Here is a 17,668-nt window from a genome sequence, read left to right as displayed (position 1 = left end):
GCTGCTGTCTATGGGATCGCACAGAGTCGGACACGACTGAAGTGACACAGCAGCATCAGCTACCATCTTCTCTGTCTGCAGACCATCCTTATAAAGTCATTATTCCCTGACCCAACAAAATGTCTCTTGATGTTTTGGCCTGTCCTGTGGTGAGCAGTACAAGTTTGGGCTTGGTAACAAATGTACAGAAATCTCTGCTCTTTTCTCATTTAGAAATATTACAGTCCTATGTGTCCAACTGAAGAAAGTAGGGAAAACCACTAGACCATTCAGGTATGACCTAAATCAAATCCCTTATGATTATACAGTGGAAGTGAGAAATAGATTTAAGGGCCTAGATCTGATAGATAGAGTGCCTGATGAACTATGGAATGAGGTTCGTGACATTGTACAGGAGACAGGGATCAAGACCATTCCCATAGAAAAGAAATGCAAAAAAGCAAAATGGCTGTCTGGGGAGGCCTTACAAATAGCTGTGAAAAGAAGAGAAGCGAAAAGCAAAGGAGAAAAGGAAAGATATAAGCATCTGAATGCAGAGTTCCAAAGAATAGCAAGAAGAGATAAGAAAGCCTTCTTCAGCGATCAATGCAAAGAAATAGAGGAAAACAACAGAATGGGAAAGATGAAAGATCTCTTGAAGAAAATCAGAGATACCAAAGGAACATTTCATACAAAGATGGGCTCCATAAAGGACAGAAATGGTATGGACCTAACAGAAGCAGAAGATATTAAGAAGAGATGGCAAGAATACACAGAACTGTACAAAAAAGATCTTCACGACCCAGATAATCACGATGGTGTGATCACTGACCTAGAGCCAGACATCCTAGAATGTGAAGTCAAGTGGGCCTTAGAAAGCATCACTACGAACAAAGCTAGTGGAGGTGATGGAATTCCAGTTGAACTATTCCAAATCCTGAAAGATGATGCTGTGAAAGTGCTGCACTCAATATGCCAGCAAATTTGGAAAACTCAGCAGTGGCCACAGGACTGGAAAAGGTCAGTTTTCATTCCAATCCCAAAGAAAGGCAATGCCAAAGAATGCTCAAACTACCGCACAATTGCACTCATCTCACACGCTAGTAAAGTAATGCTCAAAATTTTCCAAGCCAGGCTTCAGCAATATGTGAACTGTGAACTTCCTGATGTTCAAGCTGGTTTTAGAAAAGGCAGAGGAACCAGAGATCAAATTACCAACATCCGCTGGATCATCAAAAAAGCAAGGGAGTTCCAGAAAAACATCTATTTCTGCTTTATTGACTATGCCAAAGCCTTTGACTGTGTGGATCACAATCAACTGTGGAAAATTCTGAAAGAGATGGGAATACCAGACCACCTGATCTGCCTCTTGAGAAATTTGTATGCAGGTCAGGAAGCAACAGTTAGAACTGGACATGGAACAACAGACTGGTTCCAAATAGGAAAAGGAGTTCGTCAAGGCTGTATATTGTCACCCTGTTTATTTAACTTATATGCAGAGTACATCATGAGAAATGCTGGACAGGACGAAACACAAACTGGAATCAAGATTGCCGGGAAAAATATCAATAACCTCAGATATGCAGATAACACAACCCTTATGGCAGAAAGTGAAGAGGAACTCAAAAGCCTCTTGATGAAAGTGAAAGTGGAGAGTGAAAAAGTTGGCTTAAAGCTCAACATTCAGAAAACGAAGACGATGGCATCCGGTCCTATCACTTCATGGGAAATAGATGGGGAAACAGTGGAAACAGTGTCAGACTTTATTTTTCTGGGCTCCAAAATCGCTACAGATGGTGACTGCAGCCATGAAATTAAAAGACGCTTACTCCTTGGAAGAAAAGTTATGAGCAACCTGGGTAGCATGTTCAAAAGCAGAGACATTACTTTGCCAACAAAGGTTCGTCTAGTCAAGGCTATGGTTTTTCCTGTGGTCATGTATGGATGTGAGAGTTAGACTGTGCAGAAGGCTGAGCACCGAAGAATTGATGCTTTTGAACTGTGGTGTTGGAGAAGACTCTTGAGAGTCCCTTGGATTGCAAGGTGATCCAACCAGTCCATTCTGAAGGAGATCAGCCCTGGGATTTCTTTGGCAGGAATGATGCTAAAGCTGAAACTCCAGTACTTTGGCCACCTCATGTGAAGAGTTGACTCATTGGAAAAGACTCTGATGCTGGGAGGGATTGGGGGCAGGAGGAGAAGGGGATGACAGAGGATGAGATGGCTGGATGGCATCGCTGGCTCGATGGACGTGAGTCTCAGTGAACTCCGGGAGTTGGTGATGGACAGGGAGGCCTGGCGTGCTGCGATTCATGGGGTCGCAAAGAGTCGGACATGACTGAGTGACTGATCTGATCTGATCTGATCTGATGTGTCCAATGGTCATCTTCCTCAGTATGCTTCAATCAATCTTCAACCCAAGAACCAATATACCATTTTGAGTTCTTTTTATCTTCCACCTATTCTATTAATATCTCCTCTGGATAACAAACTCCATATGCCAAACGTGGGATATATGCATCCTTTTATTTGAATTCTCTCTGCCTTTCAAGTTTCATGGAGTACCCCCTAACAATGTGCCAAGATTTTCTACACAGGCCCATCTCGTGTCCCATAGGTTTTCACTGTTTCCTTAATCATTGTTCCAAAATTCAGCCATCTTTAAAAGTAAGCAGTACAGTTTTAGAAAATGCATGTGAATCACTGTTTTAATGAAAGAGTGTTTTAAAAGAAATAAGAGGCAAAGCATGTTATTCACTTTGGTTAAATAAATAGAACCTCTCTGGAGCCTGGCTGCTTGGCTTCCAAAGCCAGAATAGACAGGCCAAGGCCCATGTGGTTCCTGGTACCTTGAATGGCCAACCAAGAACAAAGGAAAAATGAATAGTCACATGTGGACTAATGTCACCCTCTATTGGGGTCATTAATCCTGTCATATTCTAAGAATTCATATAAGCTTTAAATACTAGATGCCCTTTAACCATACACTCATATACTCTCTCCAGCATACGTATATCCAGAAATATGATTGTCCTTATACCCAACAAAAGCACTAACCTCACACACCTTCTTGGCAAAATGGTAGCAACAATGTATTCATGTGTAATAATACCATCCAATCACAGTAGAAAAAAGATGGTGACTCATTCTGAGCTTTTGCTTAACAGTCTTATTGGTGAAAGTCCCCACGTGATATCGATGGAACTGAACCGCCATTGGCATTGGAGAAGCTAAGCAGATCAGAGACCCTCATGAGATACTTACATCCATATGATTAGATCCTGAACTTGATTGGATGTATCATAACACTGAATGTGTTTATGAAGTGTCCCAGACAAGGTGGATGAATTTTCACTGTCTCAGTCTCTCCCTTCTGTGTTCCTTATGCTGCTGGTATTTGGTATAATAGTTTATGATTTCAGATAACTACTTTTCACCTGCTTGACCTGCAGGATATCTCCCAATGAGATCGCAAACTCTGCAAATGCAAGAACCAGGTCTTCAGATTTCTTTCTCTCCCCACTTAGCTCTTAATCCTATGCCTTTCATAAAGCAAAAGTCCAATAGACATTGCCTGACCAAATGGCCTAATGTAGCCTTGGAAGATTGACATGGAGTCAGTCCCGAATTGCATGGCACTGCATGAAAAGAGCCGTTAAGAGGGGCTGAGGTTTGGACCCTTTCCTGTAAAATCATCTCTCCCTGCACTTATTGCAGTCCTTGTAATTTATTCATCCTTTGATGTATTTGTGCCTTGACTGTTTTTTGTTTGTTTGGGTTTTGTTACTCATTCAGGTAGTAAATTGAAGGAAAAACCTTTTCTAAATTGCTAGCATTCCAGTCATGGGTTTGAGGCCAAAGTTTTTCCTATGCAAGAGAAGGTCAAGTGCAGTTGCTTACCTGAGAAACAGAACAGGGTAAGCCACTTGCCCCCAATCAGAGATGGTCCCATGGAGCACAGGGAAGGCCACTTTTCTGCAACCTGGTCATCGCCTAAGGTCTGAATCTTGATATTAATATTTTCCCCTCACTTTCTGAGTGTCTGCTTATTTAAATTTCCTAATCATCTGGTTACAAACTCCCAGGGATTTCAAGGAAGAAAACAACGGGTCAGCTTAAAGAAGTTAAAGAAGATAAATGAATGTAGGCCAGGGGAATAAGAGCCACTTCCCACTGAAGGCTCAGCTAGCCTTATGTCACAGGGCGCCAGCCTGATTGCATGAGGTAGCTGGCTCTATACCAAACTTGGACACATCTGGAAATGATCATTTTGCAGTTTGCTTGGCCTCTTCCAGATGGCGAGACCTCACTGTCTTGCTTTACGCATACCACAAACACACATTCCTGGCCAAAGGGGACGATTTACTTGGCCCGGCGTGTCCCTGACGATGACATCAATTTGGAGTTAGCTGGTCACCAAACATATAAACAAGACCTCAGACACAGAAGGAACGTGCTAAAGAGGGAGACAGGGTCATCACCCATGGTCACTATACTTAGTGTGCCTTCAGCCAAGTGCAGTATGACAACAGAGACATTGCTTTACCCCGAGTCCCTCTTCAGGCTGGCTGGCAGCTCCCCAGTAGTCTAGATCAGGACAATCTACACACGAAACAGACAGTTGCCGTTGGCTGATTTGACCAGGGCTTGGCCTCAAAGATCCCAAGTCTAGAGCCTGGAGTAAGGATGTGTGTGATGCTTCTGCTTTTCCTCCCCCTGTCATTTATGCAGGAAATTTGGAAGATCCCTTTCATTGGACCCACAGGGCCAATCATCCCCTTTACAGAGACTGAGTCCAGTGGGCTCCTGGCACACACCCTGGTAGACAGTTGTGTTAAAAATGTGAGAAAATAAATAAGCAAAAGAAATCAAACTAAATAAAACCAAAAGGACATACCTCTTCTCCAGCTGGCTGGGCACTCCCTAGGCCTATCCCTGGGCGCTCTCCTCCACCAAAGCCTGGCTCCAGGGCTCCAAGTCTGAGCCCAGCTGCATCCTTGATGGAGGACTGTGCAGGTCCTAACCCACCTCTGCCATGAAAGGCATCACAGCTCTTTAAACCACCTTCCTGTAAAAGCAGGAAAAACAAGGGGTACAATTAGTATTCAATCCATTTATTATAATGATCCAAACACCACTGAGTGGGAAAACCCAGATAATGGAAAAAACTTTAGCCTCAAGATTTCAAGACACTGACAATGTGAGATGTCCTAGTGGGTAGAGCACAGGGGAAAGGCCTTCAGATAAATTCCCACTTTATCCCTGTGGAACTTGACTGTAGTTCTGGCTCAAAAAGGTTTTGCCTGGTAGATGGATGGACATCTGAACTTTCAGGATTTGGGGGATAGTCATAGTCAAGGCAGTGACATGGTTTCTGTGATTTTCCTTTGGGGAAGAAAATGATGTAAGAGAATGGACCAGAGAGGAATCATTTAGCTGCATAGAAAGCATTCATGCAAATTTAAACAAAGGGGCTTTTACTCAAAAGATTCAGATTAAGTAGGATCCAATAGGAAGGTGACCAATTAGATCCTGGAGCCAGGACCATGCTGAGGGCATCTGAGGAGCACCTAGACCTTTTCCCCATTGCCTGTTTATTGACATCATTCTCCTCCCTCTTCATTTCTGAGAGAGCATCTGATGTCTTCTGACCAACCTTCATTTTTTATTGAAATATAGTTGATTTACTATGTTTCAGGTGTACAGCAAAGTGATTCAGTTAGATATATGTATCTAATAATAATTTCAGATTATTTTCCATTATAGGTTATTACAAGATATTGATATAGCTCCCTGTGCTATATAGTAGGTCCTTGTTGTTTATCTGTTTTACACATAGTAGTGTATATCTGTTAATCCCAAATTTCTAATTTATGCCTCCCTCCCCTTTCCCCTTTGGTAACTATAAGTTTTCTTTCTATGCCTGTGAGTCTATTTATGTTTTGTAAATAAGTTCCTTTGTATCTTTCTTAAGAGTCCACATGTAAGTGATACTATAGGATACTTGTCTTTCACTGACTCACTTTGCTTAGTATGACAATCTCTAGGTCCATCTATGTTCCTGCAAATGGTGTTATCTCACTCTTTTTTATGGCTGGGTTGTATTCCATTGTATATATGTACCACATCTTCTTTATCCATTTATCTGTCGATGGACATTTAGGTTGCTTCCCTGTCTTTGGCTATTGTGAATAGTGTGGCTACGAACATTCGGTTGACCAACCTTCCTAGTCAACTGCCATCAAGGTAGAAGGGGAGATACACAGTAGAAGGACTTGTCTGGAGGGTAGGAGGGTTATGTAGTTCCTTTAAGGAGAGATTGTGGAGGCAGGAAGGGACTGATGAACAGTTCTTCTAAGGAAGATCCCCTCCTATTTACCTCTTTAGTGATAGGGAAAGATCCTTAGTTGCATCACATCCATATGAATCAGAAGGGTAGACCTGGAGCAGGGGACTCCTTCCCAACCTGCTGATAAAGCAGTCTGAAGCAAGATCTGGTATCTTCAGGTCAGTAAGTACATAGAAGATCTGGGAGAGGTGGAATAAGGATAGAGGGAAAGGGCTAGAAGATGTACACATTGCAGATTGTTCTTCAGTCACTAAGTCATGTCTGACTCTGTGACCCCCATGGACTGCAGCACACCAGGCTTTCCTGTCTTTCACTGTCTTCTGGAGTTTGCTCAAATTCATGTCCATTGAGTTAGATTCTGCACCCTCTTGTGCACCTCCTATCTCCCAATTCCTGTCCACTCACAGGCAAATTATTCCTGCAGAGCCTACACAGACTAGGCTGTGTTTAATTATCATGGGATGGATGGGTGGATAGATATCTATTCTGCCTAAATCTATGCCTAAATCCAACCTTCTCATCCTGTGTCACCCACTTCTCCTTTTGCCTTCAATCTTTCCCACCATGAGGGTCTTTTCCAATGAGTCAGCTCTTTACATCAGGTGGCCAGAGTATTGGAGCTTTAGATTCAGCATCAGTCCTTCCAATGAATATTCAGGGTTGATTTCCTTTAGAATTGACTGGTTTGATCACATTGCAGATTATTTAAATATCTTTAAAGATCAAATTTCCGTGCCCTCCCTCAGACCCTGTCTCAACTGCATTCCCACCCGGAGGAATGGTTAATGGGCAGGAGTCAGTGCATTTACACAGACCCACCCCTATTCACCAGAGAGGCAGGAAGGGCCAGGGAGGAGTGGCTGGGTGACACACTATTATGCAATCATCTGGAAATCTAATTTATGGAACCAGTAGCCATCTGTTGCTTGGGTAATGTGCCAAGGTACCTGCCACCATCAGAACAAGCTTTCTGCTGTTGGGTAACTAATTGCATCAATGGGACCAACACAGCACAAGACTCAACTTACGAAACGTGATCTTCCACCAAATTATTATCTCCTGCTTGGATTTTTCTCTGAGCTGGTAAGCATAGCACAGAGTTTCTGACACATAAGGAGAATGATGGAGAGGTTGGGGCAGCCCTGCGCCCCCAAGATGCAGTAGGTCAGCAGATATGAAGGGCAAGCACATTCTTGGAGCCATGCAGGAGGCTGTGGTTCAGCCATGGCCCATTTTGCCTTCTGAGAAACAGGGAAGCCTGACTCAGGATGAAACTGGGAAAGGAGGTTGCCCTAGAAGGGCTTTTAAGTTGTTATCAGTGGTTCTTTCAACACCTTTTGAATATTTTCTCTTTTAAAGCACCTTATTTAGAGACTAGAGGGAATAGAATATGCAGGAGGTGTGAAATCTATGTCTCCATCCCTGTCACTGTGGATGACATGGTGGCCAGCAGCTTAGATGCTGAGCTCCTCTGCTGTAATAAACTCCTCACAGGGAAAGACCTTTTGTTCTTTGGTATCACCCACAACAACCAGCACCCAAAAGGGAGCAAGCTGATAAGTAGATTCTGCACCCTATTCTGCAACTCCTATCCCCCAATCACTGCCACTCATAGGCAAATTGTTCCCACAGAGCCTACACAGACTAGATCCTAGGTTTTTGCAATGTTTATCATGGGATGGATGGATAGATAGATATCTATTCTGCCTAAAAAGACTTATTCTCAAAGCCCATGTGACAGTATATTTTTCACTGCTGTTTTTTTAAAACTGTATCAGCATCATCAAAAATGTACCAAGAACACTGGGCATTGTACAGGCCTCTTGGTACCAGCTAATTCTGGCCTTGAAAAGGGACAGGGAAGGAACCAAGGATCCTGTCTCCTGGGCTCCTTCTAACCTCTCATTCAATTCCTAATCATACTGGATTGGCTCTGAGCTTTGCTGAAAAATAACAACAACAAAACACTTTCTATCTTCCCAGCAGACCAGTACCTAGCACACTGCCCACACGTGATGAATATTTAGTGATAATATTAGTGCAACCAATAGGATAAAACAAGGGATTTAACCAGCAGGGGGAAGAATGCTCAGCACTAAAGCTAAGCTAACAGTGTGAAGTAGTGCGTGTTAGTCACTCAGTCATGTCTGACTCTTTGCAACCCTATTAACCATAGCCTTCCAGGCTCCTCTATCCATGGGATTTCTCAGGCAAGAATGCTGGAGAGGGTTGCCATTTCCTGCTCCAGGGGATCTTCCCCACCCAGGAATCAAAGCTGTGTCTCCTGCATTGGCAGGCAGATTCTTTACCACTGAGCCACCTGGGGAGCTCATTGGAAAAGATAAACAAGAAATATTCGAGAAGATTGACTTGGCTTTCTAGAGATGTCTCCATTATATATGAGAATGGGGGTTTCTAAGAATATGGGTAATCCCTCAAATCAAAATATTCAAGATTATAATTAACAATTGTGAAGTGGTTTCTATGAGACTTGGTGGGGGTTGGATTTTAATTTTTTTTTTTTTTTTTTGAAAAAGTGGTTCTAAACTACCTTTCTGTTTGTGTTTTGCTTGGATAAACTGGAGAATTAAGTATATGCCCTGGGCAAACATAAGCTGGGTAGTAAATAACAGTGGAAGGAAAGTTGGCTTAGGATTCATGGTTCCCAGTGATAACAATGATGACATCTGCCCAGGGATGTGCTGGTAAATTTCTAACAACTGGCTCTACAATAAAAGCCCTGATTTACAGTACTTGCCACGTGTAGTGACGTGAATACTCCTACCACAGCCTGTTCCAAAGTACTAGCATTATCACTGAACATGAAGTTGGGAAGAGAGCCAACCCCAACATACCACTTTATCTTCCAGTACAAGCTGGATTCAGGGGACAGAAATCAGAAAATCCACCAGAGTTGGTAGGGCTGGAATCTTACATTTTTTATAGTAATTTTTTCTAGTATCATGATTACAGGCTTCCCAGATGGCACTAGTAGTAAAGAACCTCCCTGCTAAGGCAGGAGATGGAAGAGATGCAGGTTCAATCACTGGGTTGGGAAGATCAACTGGAGGAGGGCATGGCAACCCACTCCAGTATTCTTGCCTAGAGAATCCTGTGGAAAGAGGAGCCTAGCAGGCTACAGTCCATAGGGTCACAGAGTCAGACTCAACTGAAGCAATTTAGCAGGCATGCATCATGTTTTCATTCAAAACTTAATTACTCTTAATAAAAATTGGTATATAAAAAGATGATGTCAAGGAATACCTAAAGTGTATAACTTAGTCCACTGTCTAGAAAAAGCATTTGTCAATAAAGTTCTCAAGTTGGGATAGCACTGATTTCTAAAGGCTTATAATCACATTTAATATGTAACAGAAATTACAGCGCTGAATTGTTTACAACAGTCAAGAATAGAAACAACCTAAATGTCCACTGATGAATGAATAAAGAAGATGTAGTGTATATATGTGCAATGGAATATTACTTAGCCATAAAAAAGAATGGACCAATGTCATTTGCAGTAACAAGGGTGCACTAGAGATTATCATACTAAGCAAAGTAAGTCAGAAAGAGATAGACAAATACCATACGATATCACTTATATGTGGAATTTAAAATACAACAAATGAACATATCTACGAAACAAAGATAGACTCACAGCCATAAAGAACAGATTTGTGGTTGCCAAGGTGGAGGGGTTATGGGGGAGGGATGGATTTGGAGTTTGGGAGTAACAGATGCCAGTTTGTATATATAGGATGGATAAACAACAAGGTCCTACTGGATAGCACACGGAACTATATCCAATATCCTTTGATAAACCATAATGGAAAAGCTCCCCTGGACTGCAAGGAGATCCAACCAGTCCATTCTAAAGGAGATCAGTCCTGGGTGTTCATTGAAAGGACTGATGCTAAAGCTGAAACTCCAATACTTTGGCCACCTCATGCGAAGAGTTGACTCATTGGAAAAGACTCTGATGCTGGGAGGGATTGGGGGCAGGGGGAGAAGGGGATAACAGAGGATGAGATGGCTGGATGGCATCACTGACTCGATGGACGTGAGTCTGAGTGAACTCTGGGAGTTGGTGATGGACAGGGAGGCCTGGCGTGCTGCGATTCATGGGGTCGCAAAGAGTCGGACACAACTGAGTGACTGAACTGAACTGAATGGAAAAAAACTATGAAAAGAATATATATATGTAAAAAAAAAATTAGAGTGCTGAAAAATTGAACTAATATGATCCATCATTAACTCTAAATTTATCTTAAAACCTTAGATTTTAAGAATAATAAGAATATTTCAGAATCTCTTAATTTATATTTTATTCTCAATTTTACTGAGTAAGTTTTAAAAATAAATCATGCCTTTTCTTATAAATAAATGTCTCTGAGAGCCCCTGAGGATATTTGTTTTTGTACAAAGGGGGAAGGTAAAGAGACATGTTTTTCTCCGAAAGTCAGGTACAAGTAAAACTCTAAACAACAAGGCAGAACAAGGCATGCCTTTACGTTGATGACAAATTGAAATTATAACGAATGATCACAGTTCAGATACACAAAATTGGAGTCAGGCTGCCATTAAGGATCTGGTCTCAGACATGTGGCTGCGCCACCAATAACCTGAACTTTCTTTGAACTGTACCCGCCCCAAGGACAACACCAGCCGTCTGCCGAACACCACCTGCCAGCCGCAACCTTATGGTCGCGATGTGTCCCCTTGTAACTATGCAACCATTCTGGACCCCAACCAATCCTGACAACAAGCACCCTTACTTCTTGCCAGCTTCAATTATAATTCTTGATAAACAACTCATGTAACTAACCATAATCTTGTAGTTTTTATCTTTGTAAGCCTCCCCCGTTTTGTAGTTGAGCAGAACACAATTCAGGTGCTTCTTTTAAATCTGTGTCTTGAAGTCTACAGTCCTAACAAACCCCAAATAAACACCTTTTTATTTCACTCAGGTCTTCATTTCTGACATTTTGGTTAACACTGTTCCACGTTTTTGATCTGGAAGAGTCTCTTCCAGCTCTAGAATTCTGTGAGTCTCCATTTCTATTTAAAGGCCCAAGAAATGTCCTTTTGATCTGGTCCTAGCTGACAGAGATTGCTTTGGAGACCTGTCCTTCAGTGATGACAGAGTTTCCTCTGTCAAGTTCAGTGGGGTTGTGGCAACAAGTGCTTAGTAAAGTCAAGATACGTAAACAAGCCTTCTCCTTGCACCTTCTCCCTGGGAATACTCTGCAAGCTTTTACCCCTTTCAATCAGACCGTTGCTTGGTGAGGTAGAAAGAAGTGGTAAGAGAAATAGAAACAAACTACCAATTTTTTTTTTTTCTATGTCAGCAAACTCAGAATGCAATTCCCCTGGAACTAATCTCCAGAGACAAAGTAGACTCCGGTGAAGTGGAGCAAGTCTGCAGGATTGAAGCTCAGATAACTCATCTGCCCACCTCTGAGTTAAGAACCCTAAAACTTTCTGGGCCAGGGGTGGCTGGGAAATTGCTCGATTTTGTACTTCGAGTGTAGGGTTCTGTTGCCCCACTCTCTCTCCCTGAGTCTGTCTTTTGTCTCTTCACTCATCCCTGTCTAACCCCAACTCCTACATAAGCTCAAGTCCCTAAAATCTGATGCTACTTGCATTTCCACACATCCACCTTTGTTAGGTTCTGAGAAAGGAAACCACTTCAGATCTTTGTTCAGAAGTCATGTTTCAAATATAATTTTAGGTGGTGAAATTTTACCTTAAGCTGGTATTTATTTAACTCATTTGTTCTAAAGAAATAAAGTCTGCTACAAAAAAGCAGAGTTAGCTGATTCTCATCTAGTGGTGGTTGCTAGGAAACCAAATTAGAATCGCCTAAGCTCTGACTTCCCTGTCTTGGGAACTCTGGAGAATTAATGCAGGCACAATTGATTCAATGATGAATCAGCATTATCCAGTGAGATCTTTTCTTTCTTCCTGTTAAATTGTTATTTAAATAATTAACTTGAGCCTATAGTTTGTCTTAGCTCCTCAGTTAATCTTTAGACTCTCAGAAAATAAGTCTCCTTGCATGTATAGCTTTGAATCCCAAATGCCTGGTCACCAGAGCTTAGCCAATATGCACTGATTATACTTGAAGGGAGGTGATCCATGGGAGAAACGCCCCTGGATGGAAACATAAGCCTGAGGTAAGTTCCACTGATCATTAAATGCTTTCTCAAAGCTGTTTTTTTACTTTGGCTTGTATTTCTCTTTTCTGTTCTTCAATTTGAGCCCTCAGAAAGGAAAACTTGCTGGAATATTCAAGAAGTGGTTATGGGAATTGGTGCGATCTCTTTGCAGAATAATTTGGCAAGATCTATCAAAGCTGCAGATGTACACACAGGGCAACCCACAGGTCCAGTCCTAGATGTAGAAAAGCCACAGAGCAGGGGAAATTCACCAAAAAAGTTCACTTCAACATTGCTGTAATTGTTAAAAAAAGGAAAACAGCTTAAATGTCCTTTCGCGGGGAAGAAAAGGTAATAGTACTACATTCATACAACAGCAACCTATTAATACTGTACTGGTAATACCATTATGTATTACCATTCCCCATGATACAGTGTTACACCACACCAGGCCATGCTATATGACAGTTGAATGAGCTGGAGCTGCATATGCCAACACGGTAAATCACTGAGCAAAACATATCTGTTAGCAAAGAAATGCACACCCTATGATGCCTTTATATAAAGTTTAAAATGTCAAACCAAATTGTGTATGAATACATTATACAGTCATACACAAATATTTATGAGAATAAAATCACTAAATTCAGTTCCACGGTTACCTTTGGGAAGGGGAAAGGAAGGATGGGTCACAGAAGGGTACACAATTGTTTTCTAGAGTTTTATTTATAAAAATGTATATTCGAAGAAAGTATAATAAAATGTTACAACTGGGTGAAGCTGAGAGGTAAGAGCATGGAGGGCTAGCCGCCAATCTATTTTTAATATTTGATATATCGCATTTTGTTCTCAGAAACTTGCTTTGGGATGACAGAAGACTTAAGATTCTTTTGCCAAGATAGGTCAGCACCTGCACAAAGCTAGGACAAGAAAAGGTACTAAGGTGTTTTCAGTTCAAGGAATGACAGCTTCATTGCAAGTTCTGTGTACACATTACAAAGTTCACATGAATTCGGTCTTATACTGGCAATAAAGCGAAGGAAGGTCAGACACCGAGGCATGATTTTTTTTATATGTAGCAAATAATAAATCTCTCTTTGTTTCGTTTTGTTTGAAGAATAGTTAATTATAAAAGCAGTACATCACGTTGGCAGCTAACAATGCCTAGAGCAACAGTTCTGAAGCGGTAATGAGCACAGCAACACAGATTCCAAAGTCCTACCCCTCCCCCCACCGATGCTAGTTTCGAATCCCAGGCTGGAGCCTGTCATTTCCACTTACATCCATCACTCCAGACGGTCAGTGAACAGGGTGACCGCAGAGTACACTGGGACTGTCCCGGGCAGATCATTTCACCCTCGAACCAGAGAACGTAAGTGGTTCTGATTATGACAACACACCACAAGCACTGCTGGGTCATGGTAATATTAGTCAATAAATTGGTCCTTGAAAATCCCAATCTACAAAATTATCACATCCAACAGACTAGCCAGTGTTCATTCATTCACCAGATATTTTTTGTGAATGTATTCACCCATACAGACATTGCTGAATGTCTGTATGGGCACAGTACTATTTTTATCCACCTTACCTCTTCTCTCTGTTAATTTCTTGACATATATATGTAAATTTTTACATAAAAGCATCAATGTGGTTGGCTAGTTCATCCTCTTTGCTTTCTTTTGCCCGCAAAGTTGAACTGATATATTAGGAATGTCTTCTTTCTTAAAGTGTAGTCTTTTTTGTCCTTTTTCTTTGTTAACCATCCTCCCATTCTTTTTTTCCATCCATATACCTATGCCTCACTCACATAACCTGTGTTAATAACCTAATATGTACCCATCCATATGCTTCTTTGCACCCATATGATTTTTTCCAAAATTTATTTATTTGGCTGCACCTCTGCGATTCATGGGGTCACAAAGAGTCGGACACGACTGAGCGACTGAACTGGACTGAACTGAACATCTTAGGTGTGGCACACGGGTTCTTCCAGCTCTGTTGCAGCATCCAGGATCTTTAGTTCAGTTCAGTTCAGTCGCTCAGTCATGTCCAACTCTTTGCGACCCCATGAATCACAACACGCCAGGCCTCCCTGTCCATCACCATCTCCTGGAGTTCACTCAAACTCACCTCCATCGAGTCAGTGATGCCATCCAGCCATCTCGTCCTCTGTCGTCCCCTTCTCCTCCTGTCCCCAATCCCTCCCAGCATCAGAGTCTTTTCCAATGAGTCAACTCTTCTCATGAGGTGGCCAAAGTATTGGAGTTTCAGCTTTAGCATCAGTCCTTCCAATGCAAACTCTTCATTGCAGCATGTGGGTTGCAGCAGCTGCAATCCACACCACTGCAGCTAGTTCCCTGAACAGGGATCAAACCTGGGCCCCCTGCATTAGAAGCATGGAATCTTAGCCACTGGACCACCAGGGAAGTCCCTATGCCTATATGATCTTATACAGATGTATCTGCACTTATGCCTAAACGTAGCCCATCAACATGCATGGATGACTCAGTGCAGTAAAAGATACAGTCTCCCTCCACAAGCAGCGTATCACCTTTGGGAAAGACAATACACTTACATGAAAGCATCAAGACAAAAGAGTTGTACAGTACAGTGAAAACTAGATGGACAAGGTCTATCATCTCATGTGTTGTAGGCTAATGAGAGGCAAAAAATAGAAAGTGTAAGGACTCACTGTCATTGCCTCCATGTCACGGACCCCCAGATCAGAATTAGTTTAATATCTGGATTCTGTATGTGTTAAGAGATGTGTTCTCCCAGGTCAAGAAGGAAGCATCTCACCCTCAGAGGTCAGAGCTGAGGGGAGAGTCCCTCCTCAGCGTGGAGCTCCCAGATCCAGAATCATCTTGGGTCTGGAATAAGGTGAAGGTCAGGCAAGCAAGAGCATGTGTTTAACTGAGCAAATGCCATGGTGATATTTGCAGGCATAGTCGTGCAAATGTTATTTGCCGTGAGAAGGCATTTCGAAGCAGATGCATCCCACCATCTCTCCACTTGGCTGCCTCGCAATGAAGCAACCCCTTCCTCAGCCTCCCAGGAGAGTGCCATTTGTCGTGGGCCTGGGACCGAGACTTGGGAGCCAGACCACAGGAACAGCTAAAATCCTTCTGTTGGCTGGTGAGGTGGGCTTCTGATCTGGGCGTGGCAGAACTTGTATTTCCAGGCTTCAGAGGACACATGTCAATTCCCTCCTTCCAGGTCAGCCCTGTGTCCCAACTGAGAGGGGAAGTGAAGCTTTGGGGGTGAAGTGACCCTCTTTAATGAACCCAGAATTAGAATCTGAAGTGAGCAGTGGGGTAATGAAAAGACTAGAAAACAAAGGACACGAAAACCAACAAACTAGGAAAAGCAGCTGGGATGCGTGAGACAAAGGGGTCTGCTTCTATTTGAGTATCTTTGATTCTCCTTGTTTACTGGGTAGCTTCATTTACCCAAGTGGTTATTTTTTTTTTCAATCTTCTTGGCAGAACAGATATGTCGCATCACAGGGCTTTCCTAGTGCTTGATTTGTCCAGTATCAGATGGAAAAATAAAGAAACCAACTAAGCAAAGAAGCCTATAGCACAACCTTTACTGTTACCAGGGTTAGCCCCATATCCACTCAACAGGGATTCTAGGAACTCGCTCAAATCCTCTGAGAAATACTTACTGCAATACTGCCCAGGAAGGTGATATAATTTAAAAGCCACTGCACTTGAAATTGAATATCTAGAAAGAAGGCATATGGTACAGTGGAATGAAAATCAGACATCAGTGGCTTGTGTTCCAGATCTTCCACTAGTCCATGGGGTAACTCTGGGTCACCTTAACTCCCTGAGCCTTTGTCTCTTTGTCTGTAGAACTAGAGTGTTAACATCTTCCCACTTACCTCACCTGACTGATGTGATGAGGATCGTGTGTGGTGATGATGGCTAACGCATTTAGAAATGCTAAAGGTTATAGAATAATAAGGTGGCTCTAGTGGTAAAAAATCTGCCTGCCAATGCAGGAGATGCAGAAGACTCGGTTTCAATCTCTGCATCAGGAAGATCCCCTGGAATAGGAAATGGCAAGCCGTTCCAGTATTTTTGCCTGGGCAATCCCACGGTCAGAGGAGCCTGGCCGGCTACAGTCCATGGGATCACAAAGAGTTGGACACAACCGAGTGGCTAAGCACATGCACACACACACACAGAATGATAAAGTCCTAATGGCACTGTATCACATCTTTTGCTACTAAAGATTTGAGAGGAGCCTAAAGGGGCCCCAGGAGAGATGTATAATAGGGGAGCATATAGCAAAGACACTAAGGCAATGCCTAATTACCTGCTAAATGGGGTAAAGAAGAAAGGACCTTTGTCATTAAGAGAAGCAAATGATGATTCTGGTCTACAAGATATAGTTTTAGAAAGAGGTTGAGAGTTAAGTCAGTCCTTGAGAATTTGAATAACTGGACAATTCAAGAACCCAGGTGAACAAAAGCATACAGATAACGTTATCAGAAAGTAGAAAAAAGTTGTCTGCATCCCAGGTAGGAGGGATCTGTGAAGCTGACCCTCTTACTAAGGGGCATCAAGGTGTCCTCTATTGACCCTCAGCTGCCACCTAACTTTGAGATAAGAGATAAGGCCCAGAGAGAACTCGCAATCCTTCATTCCCTCACATGACTTTCATTAGGTTTTTCCTATGCAGACTCAGTGTTATGAAAGATATTTTATAATTTAAAAAATCAAGCAGTAATTCAGCCACCTCCAATCTTCTGTGTAACAGTACAGGGTGTAAATGACAAATAAGTAGGTATAATTACTTTCCTGGCTCATTATTTATTCATAATATAGATATCTGCCAATCAATTCTTCCTATTAGCATGAGGATAACCAGTGTTGCCACACCAAGCTAATACTATAATTCTAGCCCAAAGGCTAGGAGGAGAAGGGGACAACGGAGGATGAAATGGTTGGATGGCATCACTGACTCAATGGACATGAGTTTGAGCAAGCTCCAGGAGATGGTGACGGACGGGGAAACCGGGAGTGCTGCAGTCCATGGGGTCACAAAGAGTCGGACACGACTGAGTGACTGAACAACAAGCCCAAGGGCAAAGGAACTGAACATTTTTGTTAGCACAAGCATTACTATCTGTGTAAACATACAACTTCCTGAAAACTTTATGAAATAGTGA

Source organism: Bos indicus, chromosome 10 (assembly GCF_029378745.1).
Source record: "Bos indicus isolate NIAB-ARS_2022 breed Sahiwal x Tharparkar chromosome 10, NIAB-ARS_B.indTharparkar_mat_pri_1.0, whole genome shotgun sequence".
Classification (NCBI taxonomy): Eukaryota; Metazoa; Chordata; class Mammalia; order Artiodactyla; family Bovidae; genus Bos; species Bos indicus.
Note: the sequence above shows the minus strand (reverse complement) of the source record.